Here is a 12,399-nt window from a genome sequence, read left to right as displayed (position 1 = left end):
AAGAGGTGAGAAGAGGAGAGATCGAAGAAAAATTTGATCGGAGAAGACGAAGAGAAAGATTCAACAAAATCAAAACGAAGTTCAATTCGAGCCTATCTGAAACCCTAGGGTTTCGAATCAAGTGTTGAAGAAACTTTGAATCTGCAAAAATCAAAACGGTTAGGGTTCGAACTTCTTCAGAGAATCAAAAGATCTTCGTCAGAAATTCAATCGCTGCGAGCTATTCAGGTACCATTCCTCATCCCTCGAATTCGATTTGTGTAAGATTACGTGATTCTGAGTTTATCATCATGATGTTGCTTCGTTTGTGAACCTAAGAACCAAGCCTTTACATCTTTAGATCTAGCAAAATCTAGGAAGTTCTTGAATATTTGAATGCCAGAAATGGAAACAAGAGAGGAGGACGATGCTTTCTATGTATTCAGTTTTAAAAACGGCGTCAGATCGCTGGAGAAGATGAAGATTCCGATGAATCTTCATCTTCCTCCGCCGTCAACCACCGTCCTCCGCCTCTGTTTCCAGTTTCCGGCCAGGGTTAAGTTGCAGAGGTTTTAGAGAGAGAGAAGAGAGTGTTTAAGGCTTAGAGAGAGAAAGAGAGAGTTGAAATGAAGGTTGAACCGGTTTCTTGCTTATATACTCCCTTGAACCGGTTCAACCCATGGCTTGACCCGTTTCTTGACCCTACCCGATCCATTCTAGGTGTTTTGAGCCCAATGACTGTCCTGAGCCCTTTCCTGCACGTTTGATATGCGCACCCCCTTTGCATCTGCTGTTCTTGTTGATTTTCGCTATTTGCACCCCTGTCCACTTAATCTTTTCATGAAAAATCCTAAAATTTTTCCTATGTGTTCTTAATATTTCTTTTAACATGTTTGTGGCATTTTTTGTGCTAAAAATTGAGAAAAGTGTTTGAAGCATTTTTTCCCCATTTTTTGTTAGAATTAGTAATTTTCTTGCATTTTTTAGTCCAAAAAACCTTTAAAAATTTCTAAAAAAAATTCATATAGGTCTCTTGGTATTTTTGTAGCATTTTGTGATAATTTTCACATGTTAAAATTAGTCAAAAAATAAGGTGTTAATTTTCCTACTATTTTGTGGCATTTTGTGCTAAAAATGAATGAAAATTTGCTTGATTTTAATCCAAGTTGCTTGATGAATGTTGATGACCTCTACCACTTGATTTCATAGGGTTTTAGCTACTGTTTGTGTTTGATATCAACACATGAGAATGAATCTTGATAGGTTACTTAGTTTACAAGTTACTTGTGTAGATAAATAATGCAAATATGCTTGAAGTTTGTTTTAAAATGCCAAGTAAATCATGTTGCCTTAATTCCCATTCCAAGACTTGATTCTAAACCTTTAAAAATGTATTGGAATGTGAGAATTATAGGTCATATGGTTCTTGCATTCTAAGAACAAATTTTAGCCATGTTTGCACTTATTTTCTATCCTTTATATTCTAGTATTTCTCTTACTTCATTTCCTTTGATATTGTCATGTGCTACTAACTCCTTTCATTTCATGTTTCATCATTTCATAAGCATCTTCATTTCATCCCATATTCATCTCTATTTCTTTCTTGCAACTTAATTTGTACCAAAGTTAGAATGTAAACACTTAGGAGTTTTGTAATATTTTTCCTTTATGCACTTTTAATTTTCTTGGCAAAGAGGCCATAGAATGTATCTAGGGTATGATGTAAAGGACAATGGACTCTAATAATGCACACCGACACAAGCACCGACACATGCACACACATCACTATAATATGGCTAGAATATGCATGTTTAGATGTATGTTTAGGATTGTATGTTTAGGTGAATGCCTAGGACTTATACTTAGAAAAAACCAATTTTCCAAAAAATATGAACAAACTTCATTCAAATCTTTTTTACAATAAACCTTGGGGTCAAAACCCCATTGATTTTCCTTTTCATTTTCTTAATCAAATTCCAATAAACCTTAATCATACTTTGACTTGTTTTTGCAAATGACTAATTCAACCTCACAATTTCCCAATCTCATGCCCTTGAGGCCTCTTTTCCTCATTCTTAAAAATTCATTTACAAACTTAAAATCAACCAACAAAAACAAAAACATTTTTTTGAGAGAGAACTACGGTGGATTTGATCCCTTAAACGGGTACGTAGGCAAGGAACAAAATTCCTTCAATTCAACTAAAATAAAAATTCAAACACATTCTTCTCCCTCCAATTCTTCACTTAGAAACTCTTAGGTTTAGTAAATACTTTTCAAAATAGCATTTAAAAATAAAGCGCGCGCGTAGAAATTAAAGACGGTTCCTATAGGATACTATAGTCGTTATGGGTGCCTAACACCTTCCCGTAGCGAAAACAACTCCCGGACCTCGATTCTCAAGGGTTTTGCTTACTTTTTCCCTTCCCAAGAAAAAATGAGATATCACCGGTTTAAAAGGTTCAAACGTAATCAATGTTTGACACCCGAAAACCAAGATAAAACAAGTTTGGCGTATGTGTCGTGGTTGTTTACCAACACGTGTCCGTTTGTTAGACAAAGGTGTTACTTGTCCGACTAATTGTGCTAGCTGTGCTTCTAACCACGAAGATCTTATGCATGTTTTCTTTGACTGTCCTTTTGCCATACAGGTTTGGAATAGAACAGGTATATGGAGTTCTATACAACATGTGATTTCTATCACTGCCTCAGCTACGGAAGTCCTATTTTACTTGCTGGAGAATTTGTCTGTTGAATTACAACAACGTCTGTCATCTGTAATATGGAGTTTATGGAAACACCGTAATCTTAGAGTATGGGATGATGTCACAGAAACGAGTGCCACGGTTGTTGAACGTGCTCGGAACATGGTTGAAGATTGGCAAATGGCTAATGCTCCAGATGTGCTTGCATCTCGTTCGACGCATCAACCTCCATCAGCCTCCACCTCTTCTCAACGCCGAATCATGTGGCAGCCTCCTGTGCAAGGTAGATATAAATGTAACATCGACGCGGCTTTCTCTTCTCACATCAATCGTACAGGTATTGGAATTTGTGTCCGAGATGCAGAAGGTACGTTTGTTCTGGCCAAAGCTTTTACATACCCTTGTACGGTTCCGGTGGATGTGGGTGAAGCCTTAGGGATGCACTCCGCTATACAATGGTTGAGTGATATGCAGTTTGACAATGTGGATTTTGAAACAGACTCAAATTCAACAGCTGATGCTTTCATTTCTAGTACGAACGACTTGTCCGAATTTGGTTGCATTATTTCCTCCTGTCGTTCGTTGTTCAGCAATTTCTTTTCTAACTCTAGGGTGGAGTTTGTTAGGCGACAAGCCAACGCGGTTGCTCATGCTCTTGCAAGAGAGGCCACGTCCTTAGCTAGTCCCGCAGTTTATTTTGATATACCCGATTGTATTGAAACTCTTATTATTAATGAAATGCTATAAGCATGTTTTCCCTCAAAAAAAAAAAAAAAAGAAATCTAAAGAGGAATTTTTATCTTAGAAATTATGTATGCAACATATTGAAATTTTAAAAAGCAACTTCTTTACAAAAAAAGTTGTGACCATGTTTTTAAAAAATGGAAGATTGACTCTTTCAGCTAGACTCTACTATCGTTGGATAAGAATACATATAGTTTTATTATCTTTTTGTGATACTTATAATAAAAGTTTCCCAACGCACGAGGATCACCAGGTTGCATGTAAGATACGTTGGGTTGATTTAATCAACAGTCCAACTAGTTGCAGTCTATATAAAGGGAGAAATGTATACATTATTCACAAAAAGCCTCTTCTTTACATTTTCTTTATACTATAATTCACTATGAGAGCAAACATAATCTTTTGGATTTTCTTTATACCATTCAGAATAATCAATTCCAGTTCTAATAATTTTTTGGTCCATGAACGTTCCTTGTTGCTCCATTTGAAAAACAACCTCATATTCAACCTTACAAAATCCTCAAAGCTAGTTCATTGGAACCAAGGTGATGATGATTGTTGTCAATGGCATGGGGTAACATGCAAAGATGGACATGTTACAGCCCTTGATCTTAGTCAAGAGTCTATCTCAGGAGGACTTAACGATTCAAGTGCTCTTTTCAGCCTGCAATATCTGCAGAGTGTGAATTTGGTTTTTAATGACTTACGTTCTGTGATTCCTCAAGACTATAAGCTGCAAAATTTGATGTATCTGAACTTGTCCAATAGGTCCCTAAGGAAATTTCTCACCTCAAAAGGTTGGTCACCCTTGATTTGTCTTCTTCATTTACTTCACATCACGTCCTAAAACTTTGAGCAGCCAAATATAGCAATGTTTATGCAAAACCTCACAGATATCACAAAGTTGTATTTAGATGGTGTAGCAATATCTGTCAACGGAGAAGAATGGGGTCGTTCTTTGTCTTCATTGGGGGGACTCCGTGTTCTGAGCATGTCATCATGTAATCTCTCTGGACCTATTGATTCTTCACTAGGTAAGCTTCAGTCCCTCTCTGTTCTAAAATTGAGCAACAACAAATTGTCTAGCATAGTGCCTGACTCTGAAAATTTCTCTAATTTAACAACCCTACAAATCAGTAGTTGTGGCTTGAATGGTTTTTTCCCAAAAGATATCTTTCAAATCCACACATTAAAGGTCCTTGACATATCAGACAATCAAAATCTTAATGGTTCTTTGCCAGATTTCTCACCACGTGCATCTCTTAAGTACTTAAATCTTGCCGATACAAATTTCTCCGGACCACTTCCAAATACTATCTCCAATCTGAAGCACTTGTCGACTATTTCTCACTGCCAATTCAATGGAACACTTCCCAGTTCAATGTCTGAACTCACCCAACTTGTTTATCTAGACTTGTCATTTAATAATTTCACAGGCTTACTCCCTTCTTTGAGCATATCCAAGAACCTCAGACATCTATCCCTCCTTCGAAATCATTTAAGTGGAAATTTACCATCCAACCATTTTGAGGGCCTCATAAATCTTGTTAGCATCAATTTAGGGTTCAATTCTTTCAATGGAAATATTCCATCATCTGTTCTTAAGCTCCCATGTTTAAGAGAACTGAAGCTTCCCCATAATAATCTTAGTGGTACCTTGGGTGAGTTTCACAATGCTTCTTCACCTCTATTGGAGATGCTAGATTTGTCAAGTAATTATTTACAAGGCCCTATTCCACTATCTATCTTTAACCTTCGAACACTTCGTTTCATTCAACTTTCTTCCAACAAGTTAAATGGTACGATAAAGTTGGATGTCATTCGAAGGTTAAGTAATTTAACTATATTAGGGCTATCATATAACAATCTTTTGATTGATGTTAACTTCAAAGATGATCATAACATGTCATCCTTTCCAAAGTTGAGAGTTCTAGATTTGCAATCTTGTAAGCTGTTACAAATTCCTAGTTTCTTGAAAAACCAATCCACAATATTATCTATTCTCCTGTCTGACAACAACATTGAAGGACCAATACCTAAGTGGATTTGGCAACTTGAATCTCTCGTTAGCTTGAATCTTTCCCATAATTTTTTGACAGGTTTGGTAGAAAGTTTTTCGAACTTCAGTTCTAACCTTGACTCTGTTGATCTTAGTTTTAACAACTTCCAAGGGCCAATTTCTTTAGTTCCAAAGTACGCAACTTATTTGGACTATTCAAGCAACAAATTCAGCTCTATAATTCCACCAGATATTGGGAACCACCTCCCTTACATAATTTTTTTGTTTATTTCAAAACAAATTTCAAGGACAAATCCATGATTCTTTTTGTAATGCACCTAGTCTAAGGCTGCTAGATCTTTCCCACAATAACTTTGTTGGGACAATTCCCAAGTGTTTTGAAACACTGATTAGCAGTCTAAGAATGTTGAATTTTGGTGGAAACAAGCTTCGAGGTCATATTCCTAGTAGTATGTTTCCAAATTTATGTGCACTAAGGTTTTTGGATCTAAATGACAATCATTTAGGAGGTCCTATACCAAAATCATTGGTCAATTGTAAGGAACTACAAGTTTTAAACCTTGGAAAGAATGCATTAACAGGCAAATTTCCATGTTTTTTGAGTAAAATTCCAACATTGAGAATCATGGTTTTAAGGTCAAATAAGCTGCATGGCTCTATTGGATGCCCAAATAGCACTGGTGATTGGAAGATGCTTCATATCTCTGATCTAGCCTGCAATAACTTCACCGGCACAATATCATCTGCACTCTTAAATAGTTGGAAAGCAATGATGTGTGACGAAGACGTGCTTGGTCCAGAATTCGGCAATTTGTTTTTTGAAGTTGTTGACTATAATCCAATGGGTTTGAAGGACGCATTAGGAATTATGATCAAATATTATGCTATGAAAGTGGTTCAACTTACTTTGAATATGTCCCGTTCTGATCTTGATCAGGTATTCTCTGATAGTAGTACAAATGATGTGAATCATTGTCGTTATCAGGATTCAGTTATTATTGTTAACAAAGGTCATCAGATGAAGCTTGTCAAAGTCCAAAAGGCCTTCACTTATGTGGATATGTCAAGCAATTACTTGGAGGGACCAATACCTAATGAGCTAATGCAATTCAAGGCATTGAATGCTCTGAACTTGTCACATAATGCATTAACGGGACATATACCATCATCAGTGAAGAATTTAAAGCATCTTGAGTCTATGGACTTGTCAAACAACTCCTTTAATGGAGAGATCCGTCAAGAGGTTTCAAGTCTTTCTTTCCTAGCATATATGAACCTCTCGTTCAATCACCTCGTGGGGCGAATTCCTTTGGGTACTCAAATTCAATCATTTGATGTAGATTCCTTCAAAGGGAATGAAGGATTATGTGGACCTCCACTGACCAACAATTGCAACAATGATGGAGTGCAAGGGATTGCATCCAAGTTATCTCATTCTCATAATGATAGTTCAATTGATTGGAATTTCTTAAGTGTGGAGTTGGGATTTATTTTTGGCTTTGGAATTTTCATCATCCCTCTTATTTGCTTGATGAAATGGAGGTTGTGGTATTTCAAACATGTCGATGAAATGCTTTACAGGTTCATCCCCCAGCTAGATTTTGTGCATGAACAGCATGAAGGGAAGAGGTATAGATCTCTAAGGTGGAGATACTAGTCAATTAACTCTTGGTTTTAAAGCTATATGTGGACAATTTGCACATTTCTATGTTTACAAGCAGTTTTGTCAAATAAAGATTCACTAGATTGTATCCATTAATCAGATTTCTATGTCTTTAGCATTGCTTCCCATATGCCTAGTTAAATTTTGTTGAGCTGTAAATCAGATATATCATTTGCACGCATGTTTATGTGTATTTAGTATTACTAGATTGAGACTCGCACATAGTTCCTCATAGAATGATCCTATCAAACTTAATTAGTTGCAGGGAAAATGGAATTCCTTTTAAAGTAGGTATTTACCTCCTTTAAACAAAGTTTGTCGAAATTTAGTTAGATTTCGCATACATTGGATCTTGTTCTTCTGTAAAATAAATAAGAAATTTAAATGGCAAATGTTAGTTGTTATTTTGTTACCGGAGAAGGTGAACTCATATTTTTCTTCCCAAATAAAAAATTTTCTTATTACTTGAACCCCTATTTTTCTTCCCAAACAAATATCATTCCTGGTACTTCTCAAAATAGCTATAACTAATAAACACAACTAAATAGTAAATAGAAACTGGCAAAAAGTTGGAAAATTAAATAAAAAAAAGTTAAGTCATTTAAAACTAAATTGCAACTGATAAGAAGAATTTCATCAAGGGCGCAAGCAAAACATGACTCAAGTGTGGATCCATCATTTGTATTCCTCCCTTGTTCACTAGCTAGGACTCTTTTTCTTGTCATGTTAGTATCGTTGAAGAAGAACGAATCCGATAGCTATGTGATTGCCTACCATATTGCAGTTAGTTCGTTAGCAATTTTCAGAAATAATCACTCTGTATTAGAGTCTATGCTAGTTTCTCTGCTACCATTTCAGTTCTATTATAATAAAAGTTGTATATGTGCTTCAAAATTTATTTATTTGCATAATATATGAATTTAATTTCATCCATCTCTGCTACCATTTTGTTCTTATGAATAAAATTTGTTTTTAATCATGAATCATGAAACCATGACAACATAAAGATAGAATATCAATCAAACGTGCATCAGAAGGCAAAAAATTAGTTTTCCTCCCTTAAAAGAGTACCTTGGTTGGTACTGCAAGCTTAATTTTTCCATGCTTCCTTCGCAATTTCATTGATTGACATTAGTTCTTAGTAGTAGAATAAAGCTTAATTTTTCCATTGATTCTTATTTGCCCTTTTGCATTTCGCAGATTAAAGAACATTATCAAATCTTGGTGATAAAGATCTCAAGATCTTTTCCACCAAATATCCAATTGACACAGTCTTTCCACAAGCCTTCATTTGATTCACACACCTTCTATTCCTTTTAGTAATTCATATTGTCTTTTGAGAGTTTGCAGTCTCACCTGTTTTTATATTATGCATCACCAACCTTTTCAAAATTATCAACATCTACACACTGATGGATAATAAAAAGAGCTTTGTAATCCTTCTTATTCTTAACCTTTTACAAAACTTTCTCTTCATCTGTTACATGCTCACCAATGGGAGTTAAACCATTTTGCACAAGATCCCACACATCTTGATACCCAAATACAACCTTCATCTGCTTGCACCAATTATCATAGTTCTTCCTGTTGGAACACTAGTTAATTCTAGTGAAGAAAATTGGATAGAAAAACACTATGAAAGAACTAGTGTGTGGGTGTGACTTAAAAAATGTCCCACAATGGAGGGTCACCCCAACTAGTAAGTGTTTATATATGGGCAAAGTGACCTCCAAGGGTGTACCCTTGGGATACCCAATTTTGTGAACGGGTGAACGCTTACAAAATATATATATCGAATAAAAAAAATGATATATATATTTTTTGTCACTTGAAAATGTTAAATTAATTAATTAATTAATTTAATCATTATCCGTAAGCGCTACGCGTAACAAATAAATTTGTTACGATCCGACCCGATCCATAACGCGTATCCAGAAACTTCCTGATATATCCAATTAAGAAACAAAACGCGTTTGCTTAAGGATTAAGCAGACTTAATCCCCAAGTCACTCGTTTTTTGTTACAAACTCTCCCTATAAAAGGAGAAGTTCGCCCCACTCATTCTTCATACCGAAAAGAATTTCATTGAGTTGTCGGGAATTCTTTTCTTCTCTTCTCCCTTCGACTTGCGATAGCGAGTTTCTTCTACTTCTACTCCTTTCTGTCCCTTCGGTATTAAGAGTGTTCTTAAGACCATAGTCCCTTGGTCTTAAGTTCATAGTCCCTTCGATAATATATGATTCTTCGGAATATAGAGTACTATTAAGATCATAGTCCCTTTTCGTAATACTAATGTCCCGTCGGAATTAAAGAATGATCTTAACAGTATATAAATTATTTTAATAATTTTCTATTTAAGGAGAAATGGTGGTATCACCATATTTGAGTGGTCGTAATGCCATATTAATTTGAGTGGTCTCAGCACCATAATAGAATGGTAATAATACCATATTAATTTGAATGGTTTCAATATTAAAGAGTGGTCTTAGTACCATATTTGAGGGTGTAATTCTCGAACGATTTTTCTACAGTGCAGTAGTTAATCGAACAGTTGTAGCTGGGCTTGTTTTATCCTGGAGGCGGCGTGGTTGATAGTCTACCTTGCACAACTTTGGGTAGTGCCACGAAACGTCTTAAAGAGAGCGACCTGGTCGTGACTCAACCTAGTAACAACTTCAGTAGATGATAGAATTTGGAAATTCAAATTTAACAGTTTGGAAATCCAAAAACAACACTTCCTATCAAGAATGGAAAAATTTGCATGAAAGTTTCCATTTGGATGAGCCACCATTGCACTATGTCTCTGTGATCAAACCAGTAGCTATAAATACATGATGTTAGTGCAATTAATTCATTTATACACTTTCACACACTCACATACACTTCACTTTATTTTGGATAATCTAAGAAGACCAGAGAGAATGCAGAGAAAGAGAGAGATCAAACACACACAACATGGATAAATCACTAAGTTGTGATTGTTTATTCTTTTATCAACTATTTATACAACACTTGGGTTTTTTAAGCTAAAATTATACATCAGGGGGTTTGGAGATCAACAATTGGGTTGGAGTTTGACTGTGGGTGGGACATTTGTGGTGGTTAGGCGCATCGTTGTTAAAATCCCGATTTAAATTTTAAAATCTAGGATTTTACGATTTTCTTCACCTTCAACAACACAAATCCATAGTAGATTCCCAAAATAGGCAAAATCCATCGATTTTGATTGCGATTTTATGATTTCTTATAAACTAAGTCATTTATAGCTATATACAATTTTTAACATATATTTAGTATTATTTTTTGGTCAAAATCCATCGATTGTGATTGCGATTTTACAATTTCTTATATCAATTCTACAAAAGTAGTTGAGTAAAATCCTTCGATTGAAGTTGCAATTTTACGATTGTTGATTTTGCTCTTTTCTTTCGACTTGAAGCAAAATTCTGATTTTGACAACCTTGGTTAGGCGTGTTGATTTTTAATTTGAATCCATATTTTACTGGGTATGATACCCATATCTATACAAGATAGTGTGTATTCATAGATAAAAAAAAAAAAAAAAAAAAAAAAAGGCTAAAGTGCACTTTTCCCCCCTTAACTTTCAAAAACTTGCAATTTTGGCCCCCTAAGTACCAAAACCACAATTTTGCCCCCCTAAGATTTAGCCCCATTGCAACTTTGGTCCTTTTGACCTAGTCAACGCTGATTTGGCATGCCACATGTGTATTTTTTAATTTTCATTTTTTTAAAGCCACATAATCATTTTTTTAAATTAAATAAATGAAAAAAGAAATTGAAAAATTTAAAAATCAGAAATTAAAAAAAAAATAGAAAAGGAAATGAAAAAAGAAACATGATTCGTGAAAAGAAGAAAGAATCGTGGAGAAAGAAAAGGAAAGAAATAGAAAAGGAAACGATAAAAGAAAAAAAAAATGTGATTCATGGAAAGAAGAAACAATCACTGAGAAATAAATAATCATGGAAAAACTCAGAAACCCATAGATTGAAAAGATAAAAGAAAACAAGATGAATCATGGAAAGAAGATCGGTTTGCTATTGTTGTTGTGCTGCAATAACCTAGCCTCAAAATCCAATCCAATCTAATTCAATCCTTCTTGAATTTTCAACCTTTTTGTTTTTCTTTTTGAATCGATTCGATATGAAAATTAAAACCAATAAGAGAATTGGTTTCAAGATTTCAAGCAAGGGATGAAAACCAAAAATCGAACAGGGTCAAAGAAGCTTGGAGAATCGCTCCTCTTGCAACACCGGCATCGACGTCGTAAAGAAGCTTGGAGAATCGTTGCTTTCTGATCTGTTATGGGGTGTTTGTTTTTTATGCTTTCCATGGTGAATGTTATTGAGATAAGATTGGGGATGTTGTCTTGTGGGAGTAAATCTGCAGCTCATGCTGTTGCTGTTATGGCTATTCTTGTTTCTTCTGTTGTTGTGGTTTATATTTCAACTGCTATTTATGCCTTTACACATTAGATTTGGAATTGAAATCATGTTTGATTGTTATGTTTTTTGATGAATTGAAATCATGTTTGATTGTTATGTTTTTTTATATATGAAATGGATTGAATTGGATTTAGGAAAGAAGAAATTATGGGTGTTTTTTTAAGAAGAGATTCACGTGCCATTCCTTTTTTATGGAAAGAATTTTGGAAAGAAGAAGAATCGTTTATTCCTTTTTTATTTTCATTTTCTATTATTTTTTTTAAAATTTTCTGATTTTTTTTTAATTTTTGAATTTCTTTTTTCATTTATTTAATTTAATAAATGATTATGTAGCTTTTATAAAAAAGAAAATTAAAAAAATACACATGTGGCATGCCAAATCAGCATTGACTAGGTCAAAATTGGTCAAAAGGACCAAAGTTGCAATGGGGCTAAATCTTAAGGGGGCAAAATTGTGGTTTTGGTACTTAGGGGGCCAAAATTGCAAGTTTTTGAAAGTTAAGGGGGAAAAAGTGCACTTTAGCCAAAAAAATATCTAGAGCTTATTATGTCGAGAAATATGACAATTTCCATGATAAAAAAGGATAAACATATCGTTGCAGTAAACTAATTAAATAAAGGCGATAAACATCTTTATTTTAATACTCAATTATTATAAGAAACATCAATGACATATATTGTATCAAGCTCCCTTTCTTTTTTTTCTTTTCAAAATTGATAGTTTAAGCTCTTAACACTTTATTTTAACATGAAAGCAAAAATCAAAACATAAATACTAAATGCAACGAAGTATATAAACTCGGAATTTTTAAATTATTATTTTC

The 12,399-nt window shown here is 34.5% G+C and overlaps 1 pseudogene; it reads left to right on the top strand.

The window, feature by feature from the left end:
• The first annotated feature begins 3,657 nt into the window (after positions 1-3,657).
• On the top strand, positions 3,658-7,292 carry LOC146926457 (receptor-like protein 6; annotated as a pseudogene).
• Positions 7,293-12,399: the final 5,107 nt, after the last annotated feature.

This window comes from Medicago sativa, chromosome 4 (genome assembly GCF_051527215.1).
Source record: "Medicago sativa cultivar Bolivia chromosome 4, Bolivia_mono, whole genome shotgun sequence".
In the NCBI taxonomy this organism is placed as follows: domain Eukaryota; kingdom Viridiplantae; phylum Streptophyta; class Magnoliopsida; order Fabales; family Fabaceae; genus Medicago; species Medicago sativa.
This window is presented reverse-complemented; position numbering and strand designations above follow the sequence as displayed.